General features: G+C 48.3%; 1 protein-coding gene across 3 annotated transcripts in view; it reads left to right on the top strand.

The window, feature by feature from the left end:
• The window catches only part of FERRY3 (FERRY endosomal RAB5 effector complex subunit 3), an 845,039-nt gene that overhangs the window by 135,061 nt on the left and 682,367 nt on the right, over nt 1–27,611 (top strand). The window lies entirely within an intron of this gene.

Here is a 27,611-nt window from a genome sequence, read left to right as displayed (position 1 = left end):
CGACTGGGCATTCTAAAAATAAGGGCACTAACACCAAAACCTCCGGCGACGTGCATCGCAAGAGCGCTCACGTTGCCACCAAGGACTCGACGAGCAAGGACTCGACGAGCAAAGGCTCGACGTTACATAGCGCGACGGCGACCGATCCCTCGGAAGAGAGAATGATCGCCGAAAGCCTCGCGCGCATAGCATCTAAGGACGGCCAGAGACGTACGGCGAGTGAGACGCCGAAAACCGCGCACAAGGCCAAAGATATGCCGAAAGCGCCGGAAAACAGATCAGGCCAGTTCCCGACTCCGACAGAAGACCCTAGCCAGCAAGAAGGCTACTCAGAAGGTGAAGGCTCACTTTCTTCGACGTTATGGGACAGAACCAGACAATTACAGGAGGAAAAAACTCCTTTTTCTTTCCCAGACCGTCCTGGCCGTCCTCGGCAAACTAGACAGGTTCATTTCCATCCCAGAAGACAGGGCACCCAAGAGACCAAGGGAGGCACCCCTGGAGAGTCCAAGGGCTAAATACCAGAAGTTTTTTAACCCCATACAGGAGGACATATACTCTTGCAATCCCACTGAGGAAGACCCCTTCTTCCGGGAGGAAGATGAGTTCACCTATGTTGAAGACCAACAAGAAGAGGAAGGTTTTCACGAGGAAACTAACCTATGTGAGGAGGGATTCCAGGAAGACACAGGCGAGGGCGACCCAAATCCCTGGCAGTCACCGGCTAGGTCGACTGACACAGGCAGTAACAGTATAGTCATCAGGTCTACTGAAACTACACCAGTCAGGAACCCTTCGCCTGTCGATGATCAACCCACCTTCAATGCACTGCTGAAGAAGGCAGCAGCACATTTCGAAATCGAAACTGGCGAGGTCACCCCAGACACCGATTTTGTGGAGAGGATTATCAAAGAAAACCCCCCCACTAGCCAAATTATACCCATCCTCGCCTCAGTTAAGAGACGTTATTACACCTTCTCTTTCCACTCCTGCATTGGTGAGAGGGGTCAATCCGAGGATTGAGAAACTTTTCTCTCCCTCTCAATCAGACCCATTATGTATTAAGGGTCACTCAATCCCAGACTCCCTGGTCGTTACCAACACCAGAAAAAGGGCAGGAGTCCCACTATCTACCAGCGAGGCACCCCCAGATAAAGAGGGCAAGAAGCTGTATGCCCTAGCCAACAGAATCACCACCTCTGCAGCATTCTCTACCAGAATCGCCAATAATAATACCCTATTGGCAAGCTACGCCGATGCTCAATGGACTAAGCTCAAACAGGATATCGAATAAGTTCCCGAACCCCTAAGGACTAGTTTACTGGCTACAGTTAACGAGGGCTCTCTGGTCAATCAAAGCATCGTCAAGAATACCCTCGATGCAGCAGAGATGGCTGGCCGCACTTTGGTACAAGGAATTTTACTGAAGTGTCGCGTCTGGCTTCGCAATTCCGGATTTAAGGCGGAAACACAAGCGTCCCTTATTAATAAACCCATAGAGGAGTCCAACCTCTTTGGGAGAGCAGTGGATGACGCGCTGGAGAACGCAAAGAAAGAATTTGATACAATAAAGACCTTAGACCAAATTTCAAAACCCCCTAACAGGCAGGGATTTGGTAATAAGCACTTTTTTCGTGGACAACGCCAGCAACAAAACCAACAACAGTATTCTGCCATCAACTACCAGGGTAATAGCGGCCAGTACAATTGGAGGGGTCAACGCCGTGGCAAGGGAAGAGGCCGGGGTTCCACCCCCAGAGGCTCCCAAGCCAACAACACCACAAAGTGACGTGAAGATTCGCGTCCCCTCCCATGCAACGCCGGTCGGGGGCCGGTTAACATCCTTTCTTCCAGCATGGGCGGGAATAACATCAGACTGCTGGGTACTTTCCACCGTAGCCCGCGGCTACTGTATAGAGTTCAACAGTTCCCCAACATACAGACCCCCGAGGGGACGCCGCATGACACCAGAACACCTCGCCATCCTTCTCCAAGAAGTGGACCAACTGCTGGAAAAAGGAGCCATAGAGGTCATGCCTCTATCTCAGGTAACGGAAGGTATTTATTCAGTGTACTTCCTTGTACCCAAAAAGGATCTAACCATGTGCCCGGTATTAGATCTGCGCCCAGCGAACAAGTTTGTCAAACCCCAAAAGTTTCGTATGGTGACCTTACAGGAAGTGATCCCACTGCTATCACAGGGAGATTACATGACAACACTGGACATGAAAGATGCATACTTTCATATTTTAATGTTGCCAGCGCACAGAAAATACCTCAGGTTCATGATAGAGGGCAAACACTACCAGTTCAGAGTGCTACCCTTCGGCATAGCATCTGCACCAAGGGTATTCACGAAAGTACTGGCAGTGGCAGCGGCCCACCTGCGCAGGTTATCCATCCCAGTATACCCTTACCTCGACGACTGGCTCATAACAGGGGATTCTTACAAGACATGCTTCTCAAACACCCAAAAGACTGCAGACCTTTTGTCCCAACTGGGCTTCTCCATCAACGAGAAGAAGTCCAGCTCAGACCCCAGCCAAGTCAAACAATTCTTAGGGACTCTAATTCAAACAAAGGACAGCCTCGTCTTCCCCTCCAACGAGAGGGTCCAAAACATGCTGTTTCAGATCCCCCAATATGTGGCAGGTCGAGAGGTGACGGTGCGCAAAGCGATGTGCTTTCTAGGAATGATGGCGTTGTGTATTTATTTGGTACCTCACGTGCGCCTGCTAATGCGCCCAATGCAAGAGTGGCTCAACAGCCAGTGGTGTCAGGCCAGCGGACAATGGGACGATCTAGTGGTGGTCTCGCAGGCCTTGGTTCTCTCGCTACGGTGGTGGACAAAGGAAAACCTGATAATAGGAAAACCCTTTGCCACACCCGCGGTGGAGGCCACTCTAACCACGGACGCATCCCTCACAGGATGGGGGGCTCACCTATCCCATTAGACTGCTCACGGAGTGTGGACTCCGAGCGTAGCATCCAAGCACATAAATCTACTGGAGCTACTGGCGGTGTTCAAACCACTAAAAGCCTTCCAGGAACACCTAAAAGGGAAGACAGTGATGGTCCTTACAGACAGCACCACAGCCATGTACTACATCAACAAGCAGGGGGTCACCCACTCTCCAGGACTGTCCAAGCTGTCCCAGAATATATTGAAGTGGGCTCTCAAACACAACATGTTCCTACTGTCACAACACGTACCAGGGGAACTCCATCTGCTAGCAGACAAACTCAGCAGAGACTTCCCCCTGCCCGAAGAGTACGAATGGCGATTGCACGAAGACATCGTCTTAGACGTCTTCACGCAATGGGGATTCCCGGAAATAGACCTGTTCGCAACTCTGGAGAACTCACAGTGCCAAAGCTACGCCTCCAGGTACCCCCAGAACCAGTCCAAGGGGAACGGTCTGTCGATTCAATGGTCAGGGAAATTTGTTTACGCCTTTCCCCCGACTCCCCTTCTCAACAAAGTTGTGCACAAGATGCACCAGGAACAAGTTACCATGATACTAGTGGCCCCAATGTGGACCCGGCAGCCATGGTTCGCTCACTTGATGGAGATGTCCCTATCCCCCCCAGTGAAACTTCCCTGCCCGTACAACATGCTGTCACAGGACAAGGGCAGGACACTGCATCCATGCCCTCAGACCATGAATTTAGCAGCCTGCCTCCTGAGATCATAGAATTTGGACATCTACAACTTCCGCAGAGATGTATGGACATCCTCAGGGAAGCCAGAAAACCTAATACTCGCCACTGCTATTCTAGCAAGTGGAGAAGGTTTGTCATCTGGTGTAGAGTTAAGACCATCAACCCGGTTGACTGCTCTCCCACACACATTGTTCTGTACTTGACCCATATACTGGATTCAGGTCTAGTGTTCAATTCCATTAAAGTCCACCTGGCGGCACTTTCTGCATACACCACTTCCCAACTTAAAGTGTCGTGGTGGAAGATACCAGTTATCAAGGCCTTCATGGAGGGGGTAAAGAGAATACACCCTCCGATAGCTAACCCAGCTCCCGGATGGGACTTAAATGTGGTACTTTCCAGACTCATGGGCTCGCCATTTGAACCCATGCACAAGGCAACTCTTAGAGACCTCACTCTTAAGACTGCTTTCCTAATAGCTATCACCTCCATTAGGAGAGTAAGTGAACTACAGGCTCTTTCTGTTCTAGACCCTTTCGTTACAGTTCACAAGGATAAGGTGGTTCTACGCACACACCCAAGGTTTGCACTGAAATTAATCTCGAAATTCCATGTAAACCAGTCAACAGAACTACCAACGTTCTTTCAAAACCCTTCAAACTTGGGAGAAAAAAGTCTGCATACACTGGATGTACGCAGAGCTGTCATGTTCTACATGGAAAGAACCAGGGCACTGAGAAAGACTAATCAGTTCTTTGTCTCGGTGGCAGCAGGAAGAGAAGGAGATGCAGTCTCAAAGTCCACTATATCTCGATGGATTGTTCAATGCATCACTCTCTGTTACACTCTTGCTAAGAGAGAACTACCCTTCAAGCCAAGAGCACATGCTACTCGAAGCACTGGGGCTTCCATAGCGTTCATTGCAAATGTTCCCCTTGAGTCCATCTGCAAAGCAGCTACCTGGAGTTCTGTACACACCTTTACAAAACACTACTGTCTAGATGCACACTCTAGATCTGACTCCCAGGTGGGACAGGCAGTATTAAGACATCTTTTCTCTACTGTTCCTTCTCATAACCCACCGCCAACTCTGGGTACTGCTCGCTAGTCTATGCACAGCATGTGATTCTAAGCAGATTAACAAACATCAGAAGACAATGCATTACTTACCGTAAAAGCATTTCTGATGGTTGTATCTGCTAAGATTCACATGCGCCCACCCTTCCTCCCTGCTCGGATGGAAGGAACATAGACACCTTTCTACATCTCTCTCTCTTTTCTCTACTCACTCACGTATAGAAGGCTCCCTCAGGGCAGAAAAAATACAAACAGAGGGACCTCGACGCGTGAGGGATTGTGGGTACAACGCACGTCACTGTAGGGATAGTGTTACAGACACGCCTTGTCGACGTCCCCTTTTCGACTACGAAAAACAAAATGCAATACTGCGCAGTGACCACTGGATGTCGGACCTATGCACCGCATGTGAATCTAAGCAGATACAACCATCAGAAATGCTCTTACAGTAAGTAATGCATTGTCATCGAAGTGGTCTTGCAACGGGTCAAGCAAAACCCTGTACGAATTCAACAGTCTTCGATAATTGATGAAATCGTGTGAGAGGTTGGTCCAAGCCCAGCGGAAGAAGATCAGCTAAAAGCTTTGGTTAAAGCAAGTTTGTGTAAAGTCACGAACACTGTGTTAAAAGGAATCTGAGCCTGACTGAGGGGGATCGGAGATTTTAGCCTGACTGAGGGGGAGCCAGTGTGAACCGCAAGTCACCCGACAAGGAACACTTTGAGGAATTAGATACAGAAGTAAAGCATGAACATTGTGTTGGAAAGATCTGAGTCCGGCTGAGGGGGGATCAGAGGTGAATAACGAAACATCTAAGAAACTGAATACTTGTGATATTTTGAAAGAGGAAAATAATGTATTATTTGTTTATTACAGCAGGCCCTCTGAATGAAGAGACTTTGAAAGCCAAGGAAACTTGTGCATAAAAGGCCCGAATGCTTATGGTTGAACTGTCTTCATGCTAGAAAAGCCAGAGACTGCTAAACTAGAGTGCACTGCCTTGTCTCCTGCTGAAAACATGGGAAGGGAGGCCAACGGCCTGAACATCTTGACATATTTTGTGAACACTTCTTTCTTTTCGTAACATTGTTCCCGCACAGATTTGTATTTAGAAGTAGGGATTGCAAATAGGTTTATTGGTATAGGCCTTTTTATTTTGAAAAGACACTACGAGAACTGCGTTATTATTATTTGATGGTCGACTCGTAGCTTGCTCCCATCTGTAGATTTAGGATTAGATAGGCGTTTTTCAAACCCTTTTTTGAAGTTCAATAAACACCCTTGAACTGTGGTCACTTGTGTCCATCTTACTGTTGATACTATGCCTTCCTTACAAACTATACATAGCTTCTGTCCCTAATAAGCCGGCAGATTCGATGAAAGTTGTCAAAAGTGTAAAAATAAAACGGAATTTACAAATTAGTTGTACAATGCTCATGAAGAAAGGCGTAGTATAGTGAAGCTTCTGTATTAAAGAAAATAATTGAACTTTGAATTTGATATATTGGTTAAAAAAAAGACTTGTTCAGAGCAAATACATTTGTAAAGATGAGAAAAGATGACATTCATGAAATAAACAGTTGAATAGTTGAATTTGGCCCATATAGTCAGAAATCTATAATCATGAGGAGCCTTTTAGACGTTTAGTATTTCATTGACACTGAGTCCAGGGTCTTGGTAAAAGCAATTGCACTAAATACTTTGGTCTAAGCAAAATCTCAAAGTGGTGGTATAAGAAATATCAGGAGTTACTCTAGCACCAAACAGTGGTAGATTATTTTGGCACAAAGCACTAGTTCAGATTTTCCGATTGTACAATGTCAGTAATACATAGCTCATATTGTTTTCTAGGGAGGTGATCATCTCTCTCTTGGTGGACATGGTGTCGCTCCCTGCCTCCGACATGTTGGAGTAGGTTGTGTCACTCTCCAGCTCTGATCTCTGGTACTCAAAGTGTCCCAGTTTTTCCCTCCAGTCCATGGGCAGGTGGGGGCTCTGTTCAGTATTCTTGGGTCTCTCCTGGTCCGCAAAGTCCTTGTTGTTGGGCTCTGACTCTGGCGGGACCCTCACCACTCACTTGCTGCCCTTTGCCGCTATTTTGTGCCCCGCAGTCCAGGTCCCTTAGGTGGTTGGGAGGGGGGCTAATAGTATGGGCGCACCCCCTTTCTCTCCTCTGTGATTAGACGTCTATTGCCTGCCCCAGAGCCAAAGACCCCCTTAACGGTACCAGACTGTGTCACCTCACTGTGTGTGCCACTTCTCGTTTGCAGTTCAGGCTGTGGTTCTATCAAGCAAACGCTGATCCGAGTCTCCAGTAACCACCCCCCCGCCCCCGACGCAATGTCCTCTCTTCTATTCACTGAAGAGCTAGGGCGCTCTGCTGCTGGGGGCAGTAGAGGGAGTCTTACCTGGTTCTCCCAAAGTTAACTGGTGGGCTGTGGGAGCGGGGGGCCAAGACCACATCTGCAGGTATCCTGGGTCTCCTCCACCTCCAGTGTGGGGCCTGTTTCCTCACTGTTTGCGCCCCTTCTAGTCCCCCCACCTCTCCTCTTCAATTGTCTCCTGCTTCTTCTGATGTGTGGGGGGGGCACCTCTTGGCCGGATCCCAATCCAAGCCCCGGCTGGGCTATTGCTGTGGGGGTCTCCTGGGGTCCGCTTTTCCTTACAAGGACTGGGGGAGCCTCCTGGGGCTGAATACCTGGTCTCTTCAATGGGTCTGCTGAGCTCAGCCTTTCGTGGCCCGGCCTGTTCCGGGCGGTTCTTGGGCACTTTGGTTTGATCCTCACCTCTGCTTTTGGGTGGAGAGGGGCCCAATCGAGCCCCGCTCCGTCGGGGGAGTAACCAGCCCATTCTGAAGATTATATTTGAGCAGGGAGGGATGGCAGCCCACCAAACTCCCTACCGTATGTGGGGTGAGAGGAGTTACGTTGTTGTACTTATCGAAGCGGTGCAGTGCGGGCAGACCCTTTCGTGCCGCTGTTGCCATTGTCTTTGGCACTGATCCCCTTATGATGTAAGGAGGGGGGCCTGGGCGCCCCCGGTGTCTCATCTGTATTGTGGGCGTGCCTTCAGGCCATTGTCGACTCCATGGTGACTCTGGTGCCCTTACTCCTATCCCACCTCCGAGGGGGGTGGGCGGGTGATCCTCCGGTGGTCTCTGTGTCCCAGGGGGGTCCATCTAGCTTCACGGGCTGGGCAGGCCTCTCCCCGCCTGAACATTGCAGTAATGTCTCATGGTTCCTTGCACCGGATCGGGGCATGTGTGCTGTCTGCTACTCCCTCCTAGCCTCGTTCATGTGGTTTCTCTGGACCCTGAGGCCCAGGTGTCAGACCGGGATGCGCTCCTGGGGGTCATGCAACCCGTGGGGGGGGGAGTTAGCTTGACCCGGTGGGGGTTTCGTGGGGGGGCTCAACCGTCAACGCAGAGCGAACCTCATCTCTGCGCATCCTGGTGGCCACCCAAATCCATTTCTTTTTTTAAAACTGAGAGTCCGAGCCCTGCTGAGGGAGACCTTTGTGTGTGAACATTAAGGAGGGGTCAGAGAACCCAAAGAGCTTTTGAGAAGAAGTCGAGAGCACAGAGAGTACCCAGAAAGCCAGAGCGCAGAAAGAAGCCTTGAGAGACCAGAGGGGAACATGGACCCGAGACGCTGACTCAGTGCTGGAGATATGATATAGTATAAGGTAGGTTATTTATAACGTGCTTCATACCCAGAGGTTTCTAAGCGCGGACCCAGGGATCGAACCTGTGGTGCTCCGTATCGTCTTGCTTCCAAGGTGAGCACATTGCCCCTGAGCTATCCTCCCGAGAGAGGCTGTGGCGTGGCTAGGGAGACGAATCTCCAGGAAACCCTGAGAAGGCAGGCGACAAGCTGCTGGAGATGCCCTGAATTAAGGCAAAATACAGGAGAACTGTGACTATGGCAACCAGCGAGTTTCCGATAACTAAATAAACCCGGTGCGTGGAAGTGTCAAAGGAATAAATGTGACATATATCGAATTGGTCATGTGGAAGTTAAGCAAAGGCCTCACACAGTTGGAAGTCTTAGATTATCTAAGGAAGAAGGAATTGTAAACCACAGGTCCGAGTCTGGCTGAGGGAGATCTGTAAACGTGTGAATAAGGGGTCCAAACCCGAACGAGGGAGACCAATTGTGAACGACCTGTCCGAGCCCGGCTGAGGCAGACCCGGGGTCCGAACCCATCTGAGGGAGTCCCATTGGAAACCGTGAACCCTCAAACTTGTGAAGGTGAAAAACCTGAAGAAAAGGAATTTTGTTTTGTATGTGTCTAGGCATCCTGCGAACAAGACTTTAGTCTGGGGAAAAGACTTTGTCGCAGAAAGCCCTGACTTATGTCCTGAACTGCATCTTCGATCCACAGAAGCCAGAGTGTGTTTGAAGCGTGAAGTGTGCCACCTTGTCCCATGCTGAAAGAGAACATGTGGAGAAGAGAACAAGTTTACTACGTCATGCTGACCTACTATTTTCTGAACACTTTCTTTTGAATACATCCTTTCCGCACACCATTTGTATTTAGAAGTAAGGATTGGCAATAGGTTTATTAGTATAGGCCCTTTTAATTTTGACAAGACTCCACTAGAACTACGTTATTTTTACTTTGATGGTTGTAGCTTGCTCTCATATTTAGATTTAGGGTTCGATAGGCATTCATCGAACCCTTTGAAGTTCAATAAACACCCTTGAACTGTGATCACTTGTCTGTCTCCACTGTTTGATACCATGCCTTCCTTACAGGGTACCAGTGGATCCTTTTGATATGATAAGAGATAAGCATAGACTAGTTGATAAATCAACTAAAGGGGGGGAATGTAGAAATGGGGATGCACTATCAACACACCAAACGTAACAGGAAGTATGGGCTCTGAGAATTTTAACAAAATAAGGAGCTCTGACAAGTTGACTAAGGTTAGGCCATTTTTCTGAACCAGGCCCTTCCTTTTTTTTTGTTGTTTAGATATTTTTATTAGTTATCAGTGTAAAAACAATGCAACCATTAACAATCCAGGAATTCATTTTGTACAACTTAATTAAACCTTCATATCTCAACAATTCTTCAACATTCCATGGATTCAACATAAATCACAGCGTTGAGTAATAAAGTGTGCAATTCATAGTTTCTCGGTCATTCATTTAGTGTGTAATGAAAGAGAGAAAAAAACAGCATTTGTTCACTAGGTTGAGTTCATTGGGTCAATTATCTCTTTTTTAATCAGATTAATCCATAACTTCATTGGGGGGTGGGAGATATCAAAATTCATAATCAGTTATTGCTGCTGCGTTTCCCCCACCTAAAGCGTGCAAATACAAAGTTAATGTGATCATGGGCAATACAAGAATTCATAAAGTGCTTTAAGAGTTGTGGTTGGAAATACATATGTTCCTTATCAGATGCAAAGTCTAGAAAGGGGCGCCATATTTTCCGATATCTCGAGAGTTTCCCCTCCAGTACTGCCACAAGTTTTTCTAAACGGTATAACAAGAGGGGTGGTTACCGCCGTTCAAAGTTAAACCATTCTTAGAATGTAGAATGTTGTATTTAGAGGGAACTGTAGTGGTGTTTAAAAGTGATCACCCTATTCCAAACCTGCAAGAACTTAAACATGAACTCGCATTTATCTAGAGATAGCAAAGCAGATTAAATCATTCTTTGTGCGCCCTTTTTAATCAGGGAACATGTGTTTATTTACATGTGGTCTAAAGGAAAATCATATACACATCTTTAGGCAAAGCGAACTCATTATGCTACATTTGACCATGGTGTATAAATAAACGAGATAGTAGACAATGTTAAACACTAGGATTGTCCATTTTTAAAGAAAAACAACGATTCTGTATTTAGGACTGCGACCAACATTTGTATTTTAGTTAGGATATCTCTTATACATGAACCTGTCTGCAGAAGAGGGTTTGTTCCTAGTACATGAACCGTAACTTTTTTAAGCATAAATCTATACATTAATATTGCTACTGTAATCTACTGACAGAGCTACAATGTTCTCTAATGCAATCAGTATGTGTGGCATCAGAATGTATTTCAATTCACCCAAACATAAAATTCTCACAAAGTAAAGTACATTGTGTTCTGTGGGCGTCATTATGTACACGACATTGAGGTCAGGGGAAGAAAAACACATATCACAAAATGTGGCATTATTTAGAAAGTGCACAGTCTGGCTTCATGCAATTTGGTTGGACAAGCCAAGTTCTGATGTTTTGTGTTGAAGTCTTTGCACATCAGTGAAGTAGTGGCCAATCCTTGGTCAACGTCGGGAAATGGAAAATCCCTGATGTTTAACTGGAGGCAGGCAGGAGCCTGCTGCAATGGCGTTTCGGCCTTAGAAATAACGGCCTTCTTCTGGGCCAAAAGGATGGTGGAGGCCTACAATAATGTGTAAAGAAAGGGGATGGAATTTAGATAAAGGACAAGCACGGGAGAATGCAACCGCGGCAAGTACAGTCTGGGCAACAGTTAAAAAGAACAACCATAGAATGCACATATAAAGGTGTATTCTGGTCTAAAAGAAGGGATTAAAACAACTGACCTGGGATATGTCCGGGCTGGGGAGAGGAGGAAGTTTTTCTAAACCCAGCAATTCCCATAATTTTAGCCACCAGTACGCTAGGTGCGGGCCTTCTATTGTCTTCCAAAATCTAGCTCTGGTGATACGGGCAGCCACTAATAAATGGGAAATTAGGCTTGCTTTGTGTCCTGACATTGGAAAGGACCCGTCTTCCGGGGCGTCCCCTAATAAGAACACTCTAGGGTCCATAGGGAGCAAAGAACCCGTGATTTTCTTGATTTTAGATCTTACTTCCAGCCAATATGATTGAATAACCCGGCAATGCCACCACATGTGCGCCATTTGTCCTCGTTCGCCACACCGGTGCCAACATGTGTCCGGATATTCTGGGTTAATGGAGTGAAGCCTGTTGGGGGGGAAATACCATCTAAAATAAATTTTAATAGCATTTTCTTTTATTTGGGTGCAGCGGGAACTGGTCTGGGCACGATGCTAGATTCGCTGCCAAGACTCGTCTGAAATCTCTAGGCCCATTTCTCTCTCCCAAGCTTTCATATATGGGAGCTTCTCCTCTGTGGAGGCTCTTTCCAGGAGTCTATAACATAGCGGTATCTTATGGGATTGGTGACCTTCAAGGATTTTCAACTCTATGCCAAGGGGGTTCTTTGGGCTGCTCGGCAGATGTCCCTATTAGTGAGCCAATGGCACAGTTGTATGTATCGAAAGCGTACTGTTTCTGGGAGATCAAACTTCTCTTTGCATGCCTGGAAGGTCAGTGGTTCCTGGTTTACATATAGATCTCTCAGGCACAGTGGTTTGGTTTGTCTCGACGCCAGGTTCGGTACGCTGTTGGCGCAAGCCCTGGAGTGAAAGCGGGATGTTGGGTGATGGGAGACAGTGGCCCTAGCGGGATAACCCTCTGTGATCGTGCTTTATCCCAACACTTTAGGGTGGACAAGGTGGTTGGCAATATACCAGTTTTAAAATTACGTGCTTCTTTCTGAAGAAGCGGGAGATGAGCCAAAGATGCGGCAGCGGTTTGTTCTATCTCTAGCCATTTGGGTGGGTCTGGGGAGTCCCTCCAGGAAAGCATTATGGCTACCTGCGCAGCTCTGCAATAACGTGGTAGTGAGGGAAGACCCAGACCTCCCAACATTCTTCCCCTTGTCAAGAGTTTACCGGGGATACGCGGCTTCTTCCTCTTCCAGGTAAACTGGTAAATCTCCTTTTGGAGATTTATAAGCTCAAATTCTGGGATGGCTATTGGCAAAGAATGAAAGGCATATAATAATTGACGGAGAAGTGTCATTTTAACCGCATTAATATGGCCTAGCCATGAGATTTCCTGAGAATCCCATCGCTGTAACCATTCCTTCAATTCTTTAAGCAATGGGGGAATGTTCGCTCTGGAGAGGCCTGCATATGTTGGGGTCAGTTTTACTCCCAAATATGGAATCTCCGTTGGAGACGAGGGGAAATTCGTCAGCGTTCGCAGCTCCTCTGGTCTACCCAAGTCTTCAGTCAGGGGCATACCTATTGATTTAGCGGGGTTTGTCCTGAAGCCAGATATCTCGGCAAATTGATTTAGGAGACTTAAGAGGGGCGGGAGTGTATGAGGGGCGTCTCGCAAAAAGCAAAGTAGATCGTCCGCGTATAGCGCAATTTTATGGGACTGCCCCCCTACCTCAAAACCTTGGATGCCTGGATGCAATCTTATATGTTGAGCAAAAGGCTCCATTGCTAAGGCGAATATCAATGGGGACAAAGGACAGCCCTGTCTCGTACCCTTGGCTGATTCAATAAGGGGAGTACAATCCTTATTAACTTTAATTTTAGTCGAGGAAATTCGGAAATTTGAGAGTATTAGTCTGGAGAACTCTGGCCCAAAGCCAAACCCCGCTAGCACTAGTTCCAGATATCCCCACGACATACTATCAAAAGCTCTGTGAGCGTCTAGGGATAGGACGGATAAGTCACCCGGGATCTTTGGGGCGAGGGCAATCATGTTGATGGCTCTGCGTATGGTGTCATAGGTGGATCGATTATAAATAAAGCCTGTCTGATCATTATTTATCAATGACGGGAGGACTGAGCCCAGGCGATTCGCTATTATTTTCCCCAGTAATTTGGCATCCGTGTTTAATAGTGCAATAGGCCAAGATGAGGCGCAATCTGTAGGGTCTTTCCCAGGTTTCAACACTAGCGTTGTAGCTGATTCCACCATAGATGTTCTTGACCACTCCCGTCCTCCATACAGAGTTAAACAATTTCGTTAAGTGAGGGGTTAGCTCCTCCCGAAAGGTCTTATAGAATTTATTGGTAAAACCATCCAGCCCTGGAGCCTTCCCTGGTGGGAGGGAGTGAATTGCCCTCTCTGTCTCCTCCAAGGTTATTGGGGACTCCAGAGACTCACGAAACTCCAAGGGTATCTGTGGGAGGTCAGCCTTCTGAATAAATTCCCTGGCTAATTGCGGGTCAGTGACGTGGGCAGCCGAGTGGTTCCTGAACAATTCCTCCACAATCCGAAGCTTCCCTGATTCAGCGAAAACCCGCTTCCCCTCCGTATCTTTTAGAGAATCTATACGATTGCGCTTTGTCTGCTGTCTGAGTTTAGCTACCAGCAAACAATTCGCCTTGTTCCCCTTGGAATAGTAATACTGTTTTGTGCGCATTATACCTAAGGCTGCTCGGCTCATATGGTGGGCCTCCAGAGCTTTCTGTGCTGTGCGAACCTCCCTAAATGCCCGTCTAGAGGGTTTCCTTCTGTGTGTCTCTTCCGCTTCATGGAGCTGCGCCTCTAATTGTGTTTGGGTCTGTCTATGGACTCTATTCCGTTCAATTGTTTGTGTTATGACCTGACCTCTAATGACCGCTTTCGCTGCATCCCACACCATCGCATATTCTAGCTCCCCGGTATCATTTTCTGCAAAATACTGTTCTATACAATCAGCAATGCAGGAGCGGGCCCGAGGATCCAGCAACACAAATTCATTCAACCACCAGGTTCGCGGAGGCGCTGGAAGCACATCAGGCGGAGACATGGAAAACAATACTGGGGCGTGATCAGATAAAGCTTTGGGGAGGAACTCCACTTCTGCGACATGGGGGATGAGGGCGTCAGAAAGGATAAACATGTCCAACCTAGAAAACCCTCAGTGTACGGGAGAGAAGAAAGTATAATCCCGTTCACCCTGGTGAAAAAATCTCCATCCCTCAATCAACGAATTTTCCCTGAGGAGAGAGGTCAGGGCAATAAAATTCTTCTTGTCTGTCAGGGTTGGGGGGAGAGACTTATCCTCTAAAGGGTTAACTACAGCGTTAAAGTCACCCCCGATTATGAGGTCTCCCTCCGCATGTTCATTCAGCATTCTCGATACAGTAGCAAAAAATTGGTGTTGGTTAACATTTGGTGCATACAGTGATAAAAGGGTCACCCTCTTACCATATAGTGTGACTATCGCTAGAACATACCTTTCCCCCTTGTCTGACCAGGTTCTATGAATTGTCAATGGGGTCCCCTTCCGGACAAGTATAGCTACCCCACATTTCTTTGTCCCTGAAGAGGCGCAGAGTCTAGTTGGGTAGAGTTTATCATTCGGGCGAAATTCATCTGCCGGCAACAGATGTTTCCTGTAAAAACATTATTGTAGGATTGTATGTCGCCAGCCGCTGAAATAGCGCTCGTCTCTTAATTGGGGAATTGAAACCCTGAACATTGAGTCAGACAGATTATATTCGGTGTCAATGTCTCGGCGTTCTCCCCTGCGGTAGGCATCTTTAACATAGGTATCTGTCCTGCACCATCCCTTCCCCAGCGTCCTCCCAGTCCAGTTCTGAAAGGCCCAAAATTTTACTATCAAGACACTATCCAGTTCACCCCAGCTGACCCATCCATTAAAGCACTCTGCCGATATTGTAGATTTGAAGCCGATGTTCTAAGGATTGACCCATTTCTGATGGTCTCCCTCCGAGACCAACTCAACCTTAGTGTTCCAAAACAGCGAAAAAAGGATAGAAAGAAATTTGGAAGACAATAAAATCGAAAGAAGAACAAATAATCATAAAAAAACAAGTTGTACCGTCGGACGACATACTGTAATGTTGCGAACTACGGTGAACCAAAAGCTGCAAGTAGTTTCCATTAATCTCAACTTCCATTGAAACCATAGTTAACTTCCAACAATATGGGCGCTTTCCGGCTTAGGGCCCCCATTTTGAGAGCCATATGAAGTCCCGTGCATTGCATAAGTCTCTTGCAAAAATGATCTCCCTAATAATTACCCAATGTCTCAAGTCTAATCAGGAGACCCGGACAAGGCCGCATGGCCCCTAATTCTGTCCCACAAGAACAGGCTCCTTAGTATTTCTCAGACCCATCAAAGTTTCAAACCATTCTAAGTTGTGTCAATCATTCGAGATGCAGTTCTACCTTCCTATTTTCTAGTAAAGCGGAAGATTTGCCCTTGTTTCGGATTTATTTTATTCGCCTTCAGGCAGGGGCTTCGTCCAACCGCAGGAGATTAGGTGAATTAGAGCGGCCGCCTGGACTGTTTGGGGATAGACGGGCCTGACCCTCAGCTGTAGCTCGTCCATTGTGAGCGGTGGGACCACCTACTCGCCTCCATCCTCTAGGCTTCTTTCTTCTGTCTGGCGAGGCAGGACGTAGGCCGGGCTCTTTATTTGGAAGAGCTTCCAGATCCGATGTAGATGTCGAAGCAAACTCCGTCATTAGTTCCCTCGCTTCCATCTCCGTAGCGATAGCATAGTGTTGATTGCGTAAATCGAAGAGTAGTTTACAAGGGAACCCCCAGCAGTAGCAGACCTTCTGGGCCTGTAGCCATGAGGTGACTTTTTGCAGGCGGCGTCGGCAGGCTAAAGTATATGGGGAGAGATCCTGGAACAGGTGAACCATCGCACCTCGAAACAGGACAGTCTCTGCCTTCCTGGCCATCATCATAATCTCTTCTTTTTGGCGGAAGTAGTGGACTCTGGTGAGGACATCCGGGAGAAGGTTCCTTCTCTGCTGTTTGGAAGAATATACTCGGTGGGTTCTGTCCAGAATCAGAGCGTCGGAGGAGGCCAGCCCCAGAAGGCCACGAAACAGGTCACTAACATATTCTGGCAGTTCTTGATCTGTAATTTGACAGGGAATACCTCGAATGCACACATTATTGCGCCTAGATTTTCGAGGTTCACCTGCTTAGCCCAGATCTCCTCAAGGTGGTCCTCAATCACGCTAACCCGTTCCGAGAGCACCTCCGTCTCATGTGTTAACTCGCAAGTGGTGTCTTCTAGGTCATTCACTCTGGTCTCGATGCCACTTAGATGGGAGGTAATTTCCGCCAAAGACTTAGCCAGTGTGTCTCTAGAAGTATTTATCTCTGTCTTAATGTCCTGCGTGATCTCTTGCTTGAGTGCTCTCAGCATGTCCTCTAGATCCGATCTGGAGAGAGCCATGTCTGCTATAGAGGCTGTAGCAGGGGCAGGGTGTATGTCCACAGATATTGTATGCCTCTGGGGTTTCGGGGCTGCTTGGGATGTCAGGAGAGCTTTTATATCTTGCACTTGATCCCTCTTTTTGGAACCTGCCTTGGGCATAACTGGGGAGGCGAATCCCGAGTCCCCAGGGAGAGCGTTACAAGAGGGCTGAGGGACCCCAGGGATAGCAAGGCTCCACAGTGTTGAACGGAGGAGGCGTGTAGTATGAAATGCTCAGGATGGGCCAGCGTTGGGCCGCGCGATGAAGTGCGGGAATCCTGTTATGCCCACCGGTAGTTGTCGCAGGCAAAGGCTAAGAAGCCCAGCGATCCTCGCAAGCATCCCCTCGCCGCTTATCGCCCAGCGCAGGAGCTCAGTATCGGTCCCCCAAGTCCTCCCCCATCCGGATGTAGTGGATGGAGTCCGCTTCTCCTCCCCAGGGGGTCACCCCAAGTCCGGAGACAGCCCTCGTGTCCCTCGGGGCTCCAGCATCTCACCTCCAATCCCCTCTTCAGAAAAGCTGGAAGACGGAGTCCCCCCGTCGTAAATCAGTTCGGGCTAACAAGCCCCGATGCAAGGCTCAGCGTGCCACGTTGTCCGCCAGCAGGTTTCATGCTTCTCAGCTCTCCTCCTCGACCGCAATCGATCGCCGCCTCTGTCCCCCGCGCTGACGCAGGGCCCGGACCGCTCCTCCCTCGAAGCCTCTAGTGCGCTGATCGGAGGACAGGGGAGCCTCCCTCCCGCCGGGAGCGCAAGCGGGCAGCCGGAGAAAGCCTCCAAGGGAATGAAGCTCCACCGCCCCAGCAGCGGCCCGGGTCTAGTCTGTGTCGCAGGCGTCCCTCCTATGAAGAGGCAGGGGAGGGCTCCCAGGGTCTCCTCGTCTTAGGTGGAGGATCGCAGCTTCAAACATCAGGGTCTCTGCCGGTGTAGCAAAATGGCGCGTGCCACAATCTTGATTACGACCATCATCGCTAGGCGGCTCTGATTTGTCTTAGTAAGTTCATCCGCTTTCTCACCCCGTTTCTGCTCCAGGTCGTGATCCGCGGGGTCCTGCTACATTAATCTCCAGTTTCGCGTGCTCGGGGGCGAAACAAATGCACAGGACTGCATAAATAACGCTGATTAGGGGGCCCGTCGGCGGAGCTCATAGCAGACACGTCTTCGTTGTGTGCTGCCTAGCCACGCCCGCCGCGCTGATGGCTTCTATACGCTAATTGGGCTATCGTTTTGATAAGCCTTTGTCTGTTGAGTTAGACACTCCTCATCCTCTGCTATGTGGGGGTTGAGCCACAGGGTACTCGAACCAGGCCCTTCTTTATGTTCACTATCATCCTAACACTACTAAGTATACCATTCTGTCACATCAGGCCTAATGTCTAACACAAAGATGACCAGGTCTGCTGTATGCTGCTTTAGAAGTAGTTACTGACATTAGGGTGATCGGTTGTGCCATTCACAATGCTAGGCTGATTTCTGAATGTTCTGTCATTTACTAAAATCAAACTGCAGTCGTGCTTCTCTTCAGAGAAAACCATGCCAGAGCCTGTAGTGGCTGAATTGTTTCAAGAATTCGATTCTGACTGCCCCTTCTCATGAAGCTGTTCCCGGGACATTTGAGCCTTCCACAAACTAATAGGCTCTGTCCTTGGCACAGATCCGATGAACACAGAAGTTAATAAAGGGCATTCTTTAAATATGAACAAAGAACCTGTGTAGAGATGGTGCCAGAACAATAAACCAGGCAAGTGGTTCTACTTCCCTCTATCTGGTCTTAGGGCTGCTGGGTACAAGGTAGGGTGGCTTAGAAACACACATAAATATGAAGAATTAATTCTACAAGAACGGTGCTTTAATTATACTTCTCATGCAGCCACCTGGTTCCCAAGATATTTGGAGTCTTGGCCAGAAGACTGTGTGCCGGAGGAAGCAACATGTTACAGTAATACTGTTGCAGAAAGTATGTTACAGGTGGAGGGGCTTCAAGGCCTGAGAACAAGGGGGTTGCCAAGATGACGGGTCCCATGGGAGAGAACTTCACTGTTTCAAGTCTGCTACCACAGGGGGTTGGTTTCACTTCTTCTGCTGATAATGCAAGTAGGGCGTCTTTAAGGGCAATGCGGCAATGGGATTTCACTAACCAATGAGATGTGCTAATGTATGTTGTGTTTAGGTACTCATATAGCTGGGAGGAATTATGATGCCCCTGATATTGTGTGTTGTATTTTGATCTTGTGGTTTTTGCCTTTAAAATCTGTAGCCCAATGTGGGCGGGTCGAGTTTTCAGTTTTTCAGTTCCACTGAGCTGACTGACTCTCCCGGACGTTTAATTGCATGCATTAGAGCTGTTGTCCTTGCAACTCGTGCCTCTCATTGTTTTCCTGGATTGATTGTTTTGGGTCAAAACCACACTAGCCAGCCAGAATATAGGTAGTAGGAGTTAAATATCTATTGTGACTACTATGGGATTTAGGAACCCCTGTTCTAGAGAGGAAAAAACTAACGGGAGACGAGCGAGATAGAGGGACGACCCTTAGTGAGATCCTACTACTACATTTTTATAAAAACCCTTGAACTGTCTTTGAGAGTTGGTGTGTTCTTGGGGACATCTGTGACAACAATGAGCAACTGAAAGTTCAATCTAATCTTTTAGAAGTCCTGTTATCACCCTGGCTAGCCCCTAGTCTAACAAAAGGACTGTCCAAACCCTGGTTAACAAAATGTCTCAAACCTACTCTACAATTGCTCTGACGTATTCGACAAACAAAACATAGGCTTGGAACACAGGCTGGCAGCTTTCCATGAGGCCGGCTTCCCACGGGTTCCAACATGTCTTGGTTGCCAGTTCCTCCTGGCCTGGATTTCCTTCAGCAGGATTTTCAATGTGTACAATATTTCTCCACACCTTCCAGCTGCACTGGAGTGGGCCTCTATAGGGTCTTTGCTTTTTCAGGCACAGACCCCTCTCCGGTCTTATAGCTTTTTCTGGTCAAACTGTGCAAGGTCTCTTGATTTCTTTCAGAGGAAGTATTTCTTCCCTTCTCAAACCCCTTTCAGGTTCCTTTTTTAGACAGCCAATATTACCCTCTTTCAGGGGGTCTCTCCTTCACACTTCCAGTGGGTTCCAAGGGTTAGGCCCATTTCTCTATACCAGGCGTGTGGGTCAAGGCCTGATCTGACCTTCTCCTGCACACCAAGCTTTAGTGTCAGGACCTTTACATTGCCTTAGGCAGAGGGTATGCAGCAATACAACCAGCAGTCGAGCCACCTTATCCCTGACTGCGCTCTATGCTTCCAGAAAGAGTCGAGCAGTACTTCTGCTAACTCCGGGTGAAAGACACTGACTGACTTGACCCAGCCCTTTTATACCCATAGTTCTGTGGGTGTGTTTGTGTCTTTGAGTGGGATTGATCACTACTTTTGGCAAGCCGTCTCGGCCTCTCCGATTGGCCCCATTCTACTTGGTCCTTTAAATGGGGTGTCGCAGATGGCCTTAACAATCCATATAAATGTGCGATAGTTCAAGGGTTTTATCTGCAAAAACAGCTTGAAAGGAGACTCTTTGCAGTGAGCGGAACGGGGGCAGAGGACTACACTCTGGGGCTTCTGTCTCTTGTCTCCTGTAAGCTTGTCTTTCCTAGCGCTCACTCATCCCTAAATCCTAGGTTCCCCACCTAGTGATCCATTGCTAGTTTAGGTGAGGGCCAAAGCCTTATCTATCTGGGTCCCTCTGGCATTTGTATAATTGTTCCTATTGCAAGGGTTGGTTATAGACCTTTATTTGTGCATAAAATGGCCCTCGCTATTCTTATCTTCCAAGAGGGGTTCCCTGCCTCAAAATAATACTAAAGGGTTGGTCAGAATATCAGTCAAATCAAATTCCACGTCTTGTGTCATAACCTACTTCTATCACTCACACTACAACCAAAAGATAATCTAACTGAAAATTCTTTCTTCAGGAGAATGGCTGCCTTCTCCTGATGCTCGGATAGTGTTAAAAAGGATGTTCTCTTGCGACTAGAATGCCAGGGGGGATGACTCCTTTGCCCTGGCTTTATACAGTTCCACGTCCAGGAGGATGGCTCTGTTCACCTGGTGCAGATCTATACAGTTTCCAATAAAGCCAGGGGGAATGACTCCCTTCCCCTGACGTCTCTAGAACAACTCCCATTTCGTGACCAGGAGAATGACTCCCTTCACCTGGTAATGCTTGGTTCAGTTCACAACAAGGCCAGGGGGAATGACTAAATTCCCCTGGCATCTTTAGAGTATGTTCCAAGAATTTTAGCCCTTTCCCCAGGAGACTGACTCCCTGCCCCTGGTGTCGAAAAAGTTCCTCCTTGCAATCTTTAGCTTGAGGAGCACTTTGCCGGTCTATTTTGGTCTTAGCAAAGTTCCAAATACTTCTTGGTTGATCACTAGGCTTAGTGCCACCACTGCGATAAGGAAGTTCTCCTTGCTTGCTCAGTTCCCTTTTGTTGGGGTCCCAGACCCTTCTTTGGTGGTCAGTGGACTTATTGTTCCCACTGCGACGAGGAAGTTCTCCTCTGATGCTTGTTTTACAAGGGTTAGGGTCTCTGACCCGTCTCTATGGGTCAGTGGGATTATTGTCTCTACTGCGACTAGAAAGTTCACCTCAGATGCTTGGCTTGTATTGGTTAGGGTCTCCAACCCGTCTCTGGTGATCATTGGGATTGTTGTCACCACTGCAATGAGGTAGTTCTCTGTGGATACTGGGCATATAAATGTCGACCCATCTATCTTCCACCCTGTGTCCACTCTGGGTCTCTTCCACCTCCTATTAGCTCTGGAGGGATTTCAGCACGCCACCAGGACTCTGATACACCGGGCTTCTCTCTCTGGTTACCACAGCACTGCAGCAGTTCCACTCTCTAGTATGCTGCTCGACTCTTCTCTCCTGCTTCCTATTCGGGTCCGCACCAGAAAGAGAAAACTTTCTGCGCCTCGTTGGCATTCTCCGCTCTCCTCTGACACTGGTCTGCCCAAAGCATTTGAAACTCCAGCTGGTTTCTGCACCGGTTGCCTCTCCTGGTTGGGTTTGACAGCTTTGTTAGTCCATCGTCCATACTTATACAGTGTTGCCAGTCCTGCCCTGGTGGATTTTAGAAGTCCTTCGTATCTGTTGATAACTTAATCGTCATGCCTCCTTGGGGCCACCTCGTACCAGTACTAACAGTCAATGAACCTCATCTCTCTGGTGCACTTCTTCATCTTAGTACTTTTGGCTTTGGCTTTATCTTCTGTGTTACAACAATGCATAGCTTTACTTTCAGCAAAGTGTTTCCGATCTGTGGGGAGGGCTAGGGAATGTTGGGGAGTTGCCAACATTCAATGGGCTGTACCCCAGGTGATAGCGTTGTCCCCAAAGGGGGAGTCCCTCTCCATGTAGTCCTCCCGTATTAAACCACTGCTAGGGTGACTGTTAGGTAGCGACTGCACCTCCCTAGCCTCATGGGAAAGGGCTCCACTCTGGGGAGAAGTGACGATACGTTGCGAATCGTCAAAGTATCCCCTGTGGTTTCAACAGAAATTCCCTTGTGCCAATTGCAGGCCTCACACTCACCCGCTACTCTCTCTCTTTTACCTTCTTTTTACTATGACTCTTCCCTCCCTCTCCTTCCTCTAAATCTTACACAGATTAGACTAAATGTTGCAGTTATAGGAATGTATCCTGCTGTCATTGTTTCAGTAAGGCTGTTGCTTCCTGTAGTATCTTAACCACTGTAGCAGATTCTTTGCAGCAGCTCCCAATTGTGTGTTGATAAAAAGCATTTTTTTAATCACTCTGTTAGTTTTCATAACAAAGTAAAACAAGACGCAACAAACTTACGACTTATGCATAGTACAATAGATTCCATTCAGTATTATTAGTATTGACATGGGTGCGCAACCATCAAAGGGTGCTATCGGGTAAATTGGTAGCAGAAATGTTCAGGGTTTGGGCAGTCCATGCTATCAAGCCATTTAGCCATCTCCTTCCCACTTCCCCCATATCTTCGTGAATTTTGACGGACAGCCCCAAGCTCTCTAGATGCTCCTTTCCAGGCTCATACAGCGGTCCAGTTCCGCAGTCCACTGACTTAACCTTGGGTGCTCCGCTGAGCCCCAGGATGCTGCAATCAGTCTTTTAACAAGTCCCAGTGCTACAGCCAGGAAAGTTTTCCCATATTTTGTAAAATCAGTATCTGCCCATATTCCAAGCAATGCCAGTTTCAGCTCCAGAGGGATCTGAGCCCCCATCACAGTGGACAGTTTTTTTTTTTAAACTTCTTTATTTAGCTTGGCAGCACAAACAGGTGAGCAACATTCAAGGCAAGTACAATCGGAGGCACTGCAGGTAATACAAATACATAGAGCCACTTCACAATTGGATTATACACAAGCGGGATACATACAGAGTGGGTGCGGGGCTGAAGAGACAGCAGTTCAGGAGGCGGAGGGGTGGGTGGAGGGAACCGGAGATGCAGCGTCTGAAGTGGTATCCGTGGAAGACATGTAGGACCAAAACTTTGACCAAATATCTCTGTGCTTTGAGTGAGTTGGCTGTTGCACAGCCCAGGATTCTTCAGTATCTAAGGCCCATGTGACCGCCCTGAGCCACTGCGCATAGGTAGGTGGTGCAGGCCGAAGCCAGCAGAGTAGAATGGAACGTACTGCGAGTAGCATGCAGAGGCCAGGCAGTTTTTTAGAGTTCCGGGGGAGTTCAGGGAAGTCGTGGAAGAGACACTTCATTGGAGATGGGGTGATTGGGTGTTCAAGAACAGTTGACATGGTGGAACATACTGCACTCCAAAATTGGGCAAGACGGGGGCCGGACCAGATCATGTGAATATAGACAGCATTATCGTAGCCACACCTGGGGCATATTGGGGAGAGGGCATTTGATACATGATGAAGTCTATTCGGGGTATAGTGATATCTGTAAAGCACCTTAAGCTGAATCAGCTTGAAACGAGAGTTGAGGGATACCCTGTGGATACGTGCACACATATGGGCCCATCGTTCGTCGGTCACCTCCACCCCAAGGTCGCCCTCTCAAGCGTGTCTCAATTTAGTGAATGCAGGGGCAGATCTGGCTTGAACCAGGGTATAGAGTCTGAATACTTTACCCCTCGTGGGAGTGGGGGTAGCTAGCTCCGCAACTGCAGGATCGTCTGGCGGTATTGCTGGGAAAGTGGGGTAGTTGCGTTTAAGGAGTTTCAGGAGGGACGAGTACTGGAGCCATATGGATGGTTTCTGTCTTAGAGACAATGGAAGGTCTGGCCATTCTACAAAGCTACCCTGTTCAAAGATATCCCTGAGCAGTTCATATCCGGCCTCAGCCCATCGGCGCACGATGAGCGGTGGTACATGCGGCACCCCCAGAAGGAAGTTCCAGAGTGGTAGGTTACCATGAAAGAGGTGGGCGGTGCCTAGTAATTTCCACATCTTAGATAGAGCAAGGGAGGTACAAGCAACCGGGTCAAGTGAGTCCAGGACTGCCGGCATGGGTGTGATAACTATGGAGCGAATCTCACAGTCGCTGACCATCAACCTTTCGAGCCTGACATGGGGAGGGGGATACGGTGTGTTGAACCAATGCGAAGCGAATTGAATTTGTGCTACCAACCAGTATTTGAGGAAATCGGGGGCACCACACCCACCACCCTCCATTGGGGTGGCCATGGTCCTGAGCTTAAATCGAACCACGCCTGAGTGCCACAAAAAAGCGTTAAGAGTGCGAGTCAACGCTTGGAAGAACCCCTCGCCTGGCCACTGGGGGATATTGGTGAACCTATACAGAAGCTGGGGTAATACCACCATCTTTAGTATCCCTATCCTGCCAGCCAGAGAAATCCAGAGTCTGCTCCAGCCTAACGTCTTAGCTGCAAGGTTCGTAAGGTATTTTTGATAATTTTCCTAGAAAACCAGTTCAGACTGACAAGCCACTTCTATGCCGAGGTAGGTAAACTTTGACTGGGCGGATGTGAATCCCAGGGTATCAGGGGGAGGGGGACGTGTACAGTCAGTGAGCGGGAACAGGGTGGGCTTAGAACAGTTCACTTTGAGTCCGGAAATGCGCCCAAAATGGATAACGTCTTCCAATATCAGAGCTAAATTGGTGGCAGGGGAGCAGATGAAAAGAAGGGCATTATCAGCATATAGGGAGACTATATCCGACTGGCCGGCAGTACACAAGCCCCTGTGTGCGTGGGATTCGCGCAGCATGTCAGCAAATGGTTCCATCGCTATGGCGAAAACCAGGGGGGAGAAGGGGCAGCCCTGTCTCGTCCCACTAGCAATTCGGAAAAGGGGAGAGCATCGGTCTTCAGTATGGACCCTGGCAACCGGGTCAGAGTATAGCAGCCTGACCCAGGAGAGAAAACGGGGGCCAAACTTGCACTTTTCAAGAACCCGCCAGAGGTACCTCCATGAGACAGAGTCAAATGCTTTTTGCATGTCGAGTGTGGCAGCTACTGCGTGAACATTTGGGTTGATCCTACTTATTATGTTAAAGAGTCGCCTCAACTTCAGGGAGGTGGAGCGTCCCGGAATAAAACCTGCTTGGTCAGGGTAGGGGGCCAGGCATAGGGCTAATGATTTGGCGTAGATTTTGACGTTGCAATTAATAAGCGAAAGTGGAAGGTACGAGCCGCATTGGGTGGGGGGTTTGCCGGGTTTAAGCAAAACAGTTATCGTGGCTTCACGGAGGGAAGGGCTGGAATTTGCCTGCTTCCACTGATTCCTCCCGAAGGGCCATTATGTGAGGAAGTAGGAGCGATTTGAAATGTTTGTAAAATTCGATTGGGATGCCATCAGAACCTGGGGATTTGCCTGATCAGAGTGAGTCTATGGCGTCTGACAGTTCCTCAGGAGTGAATGGACTCTCGAGAGATCAACAAAGGGAGCAGGCGCCCCTCTCTCGGAAGAACAAGGCATGATAACCTGTTCAGTGGTTGTTAACCACATTGAGAGTTTGCAGCCATCTGCTTTTTGCTCACTGTACCTTTCACAGATGGGAAATATCCATTTGCATATCAGTCTTTGTCCCGACCACATGGGCAGTCCAGCACCGAAATGCTATGGCAATTCCTCTCTGAACAAGAGTACCTACAGCAAGCCCATACACGTGTTTCAGCCTTGCTGGGCATCATCAGTGAGGTGAAGCTGAGCCTCTCTAAGCACAGTGAGCAGGGAGTCCACGTCTGGTTGCCCCCAGGACTCTCGAGAGAGCTGATGGTTTCAGGGGAGAGGATTGAGAGGGGAAGGCTATCGAGATAAGAGTCAATCTCCGGTGTTGGAACACTGTCTGCGTTGGCATACAGGGATTCGTAGAAGGACTGGAATTCGGAATTGATATCTTGCGGTGACGTGGCCAAGGAGCCATCGGGTCTTTCCACTCCAGGGATGTGTGGGGCGCCGAGCTCGCGGCGGAGGAGCCTAGCCAGTAAGCGGCTTGGACGTTCGCCCTCACTGTATTTCCTAGCAAGGCCAGGGTTGTCCAAGAACCTTAGCTCACGGTCCGCTAGAGCGTGAAACGTGTCGAGCTCCGTGCCTATGAATGCTATAATTTCAGGGGTTTGGTGTATCGAGCACTGAGCTTCCAGGGTGGACAGTGTGGCCTTGCTCTTCGCGATATCCCTTCGAATTGTTTTCAGGATGCCATTTTCCTTGGATAGGCAATACCTCTAATATAGGCTTTAAAAGATTCCCAAGGGTGGCCTGCGAAGACACAGAGTTAGTGGTAATTTCAAAGAACTCCTCAATGGCCGTCTCCAATTCAGAGCTAAAGACTGGGTCGAGGAGGGAGTGTGGTTTCATTCTCTAGTGCCTAATCCGGTCTCGGTCTGGGCCCCAACAGAGGGTAATGTTCAATGGTGAATGGTCAGAGAGGGTTCTGGGAAGAATCGTTAGACGAGTCACGTTCCTTATCAGTGTGTCAGACACTAGCCATCTATTAATACTGGAATATGAATCATGCACGGATGAGTAGGATCGGGAATCGGGATAAAGAAGCCTCCATGCCTCTACGAGTGCGAGGCGGGGAAGAGATGAAAATGTAGTATAGGCTGCCTTGGAGAGTTGGCGGGGTCTAGAACCGGATCTATCCAGGTCTACGTCAAATATCGTATAAAAGTCACCTCCCCAGAGGATAGGTATTAGGGGAAAGCTGTCCAGAAGGGACGTAAGGTGCAAGTAAAACTCGGTCATCAATGTTGGAACCATAAATATTTAATAAAACCACTTCCTTATTCTGCAGGATACCATGGAGTAACGCATATCTGCCCTGGGGGTTGATCTGTGAAGATATGGAATTGAATTTAAGGCTCCTATGGATTAGGGTCATAACCCCACGGCTTTGGGTAATTAGTAAAGTACCTTTGAGGGCCCCTCATTTTGGCAAACTTTTCACAGTGCTAAGTATAAGCATGTGTTTCTAGCAAAAAGAGGATTTTGACCCCATGATGTTCGGCTTGAAGCTGCAATTCTCATTTTCTTGTAATTTCCCAGTCCCTGCACATTCCAACTCATAAAAGTGATGTTATCTTCTGTCAACAATGCAGAGGCATCCGTTAGGAATTAAGATTTATCAGAGTGGTGACCGATGTGATCGAGGCACCGGTCGGCTATCTTTGCGATAGCAACGGTCTGGTACTGCCTCCTACTCTACCTCCTCTGTGGACACCAAGCCTTTTTTTAACATAACAGCCAACCCCACCCACCTCCTCCCACATCCCTCCTCCAAACAGAGGAATGATAACCCCATACCCAAGTAACCAAATCCAAATCAATGGCATCAACACCGGGGGGGCCTGCGGACTGGCCTGGCGGCGATGCTCTGGACCGGGGG

Source organism: Ambystoma mexicanum, chromosome 12 (genome assembly GCF_040938575.1).
Source record: "Ambystoma mexicanum isolate Mex_15411 chromosome 12, UKY_AmexF1_1, whole genome shotgun sequence".
Lineage (NCBI taxonomy): Eukaryota > Metazoa > Chordata > Amphibia > Caudata > Ambystomatidae > Ambystoma > Ambystoma mexicanum.
This window is presented reverse-complemented; position numbering and strand designations above follow the sequence as displayed.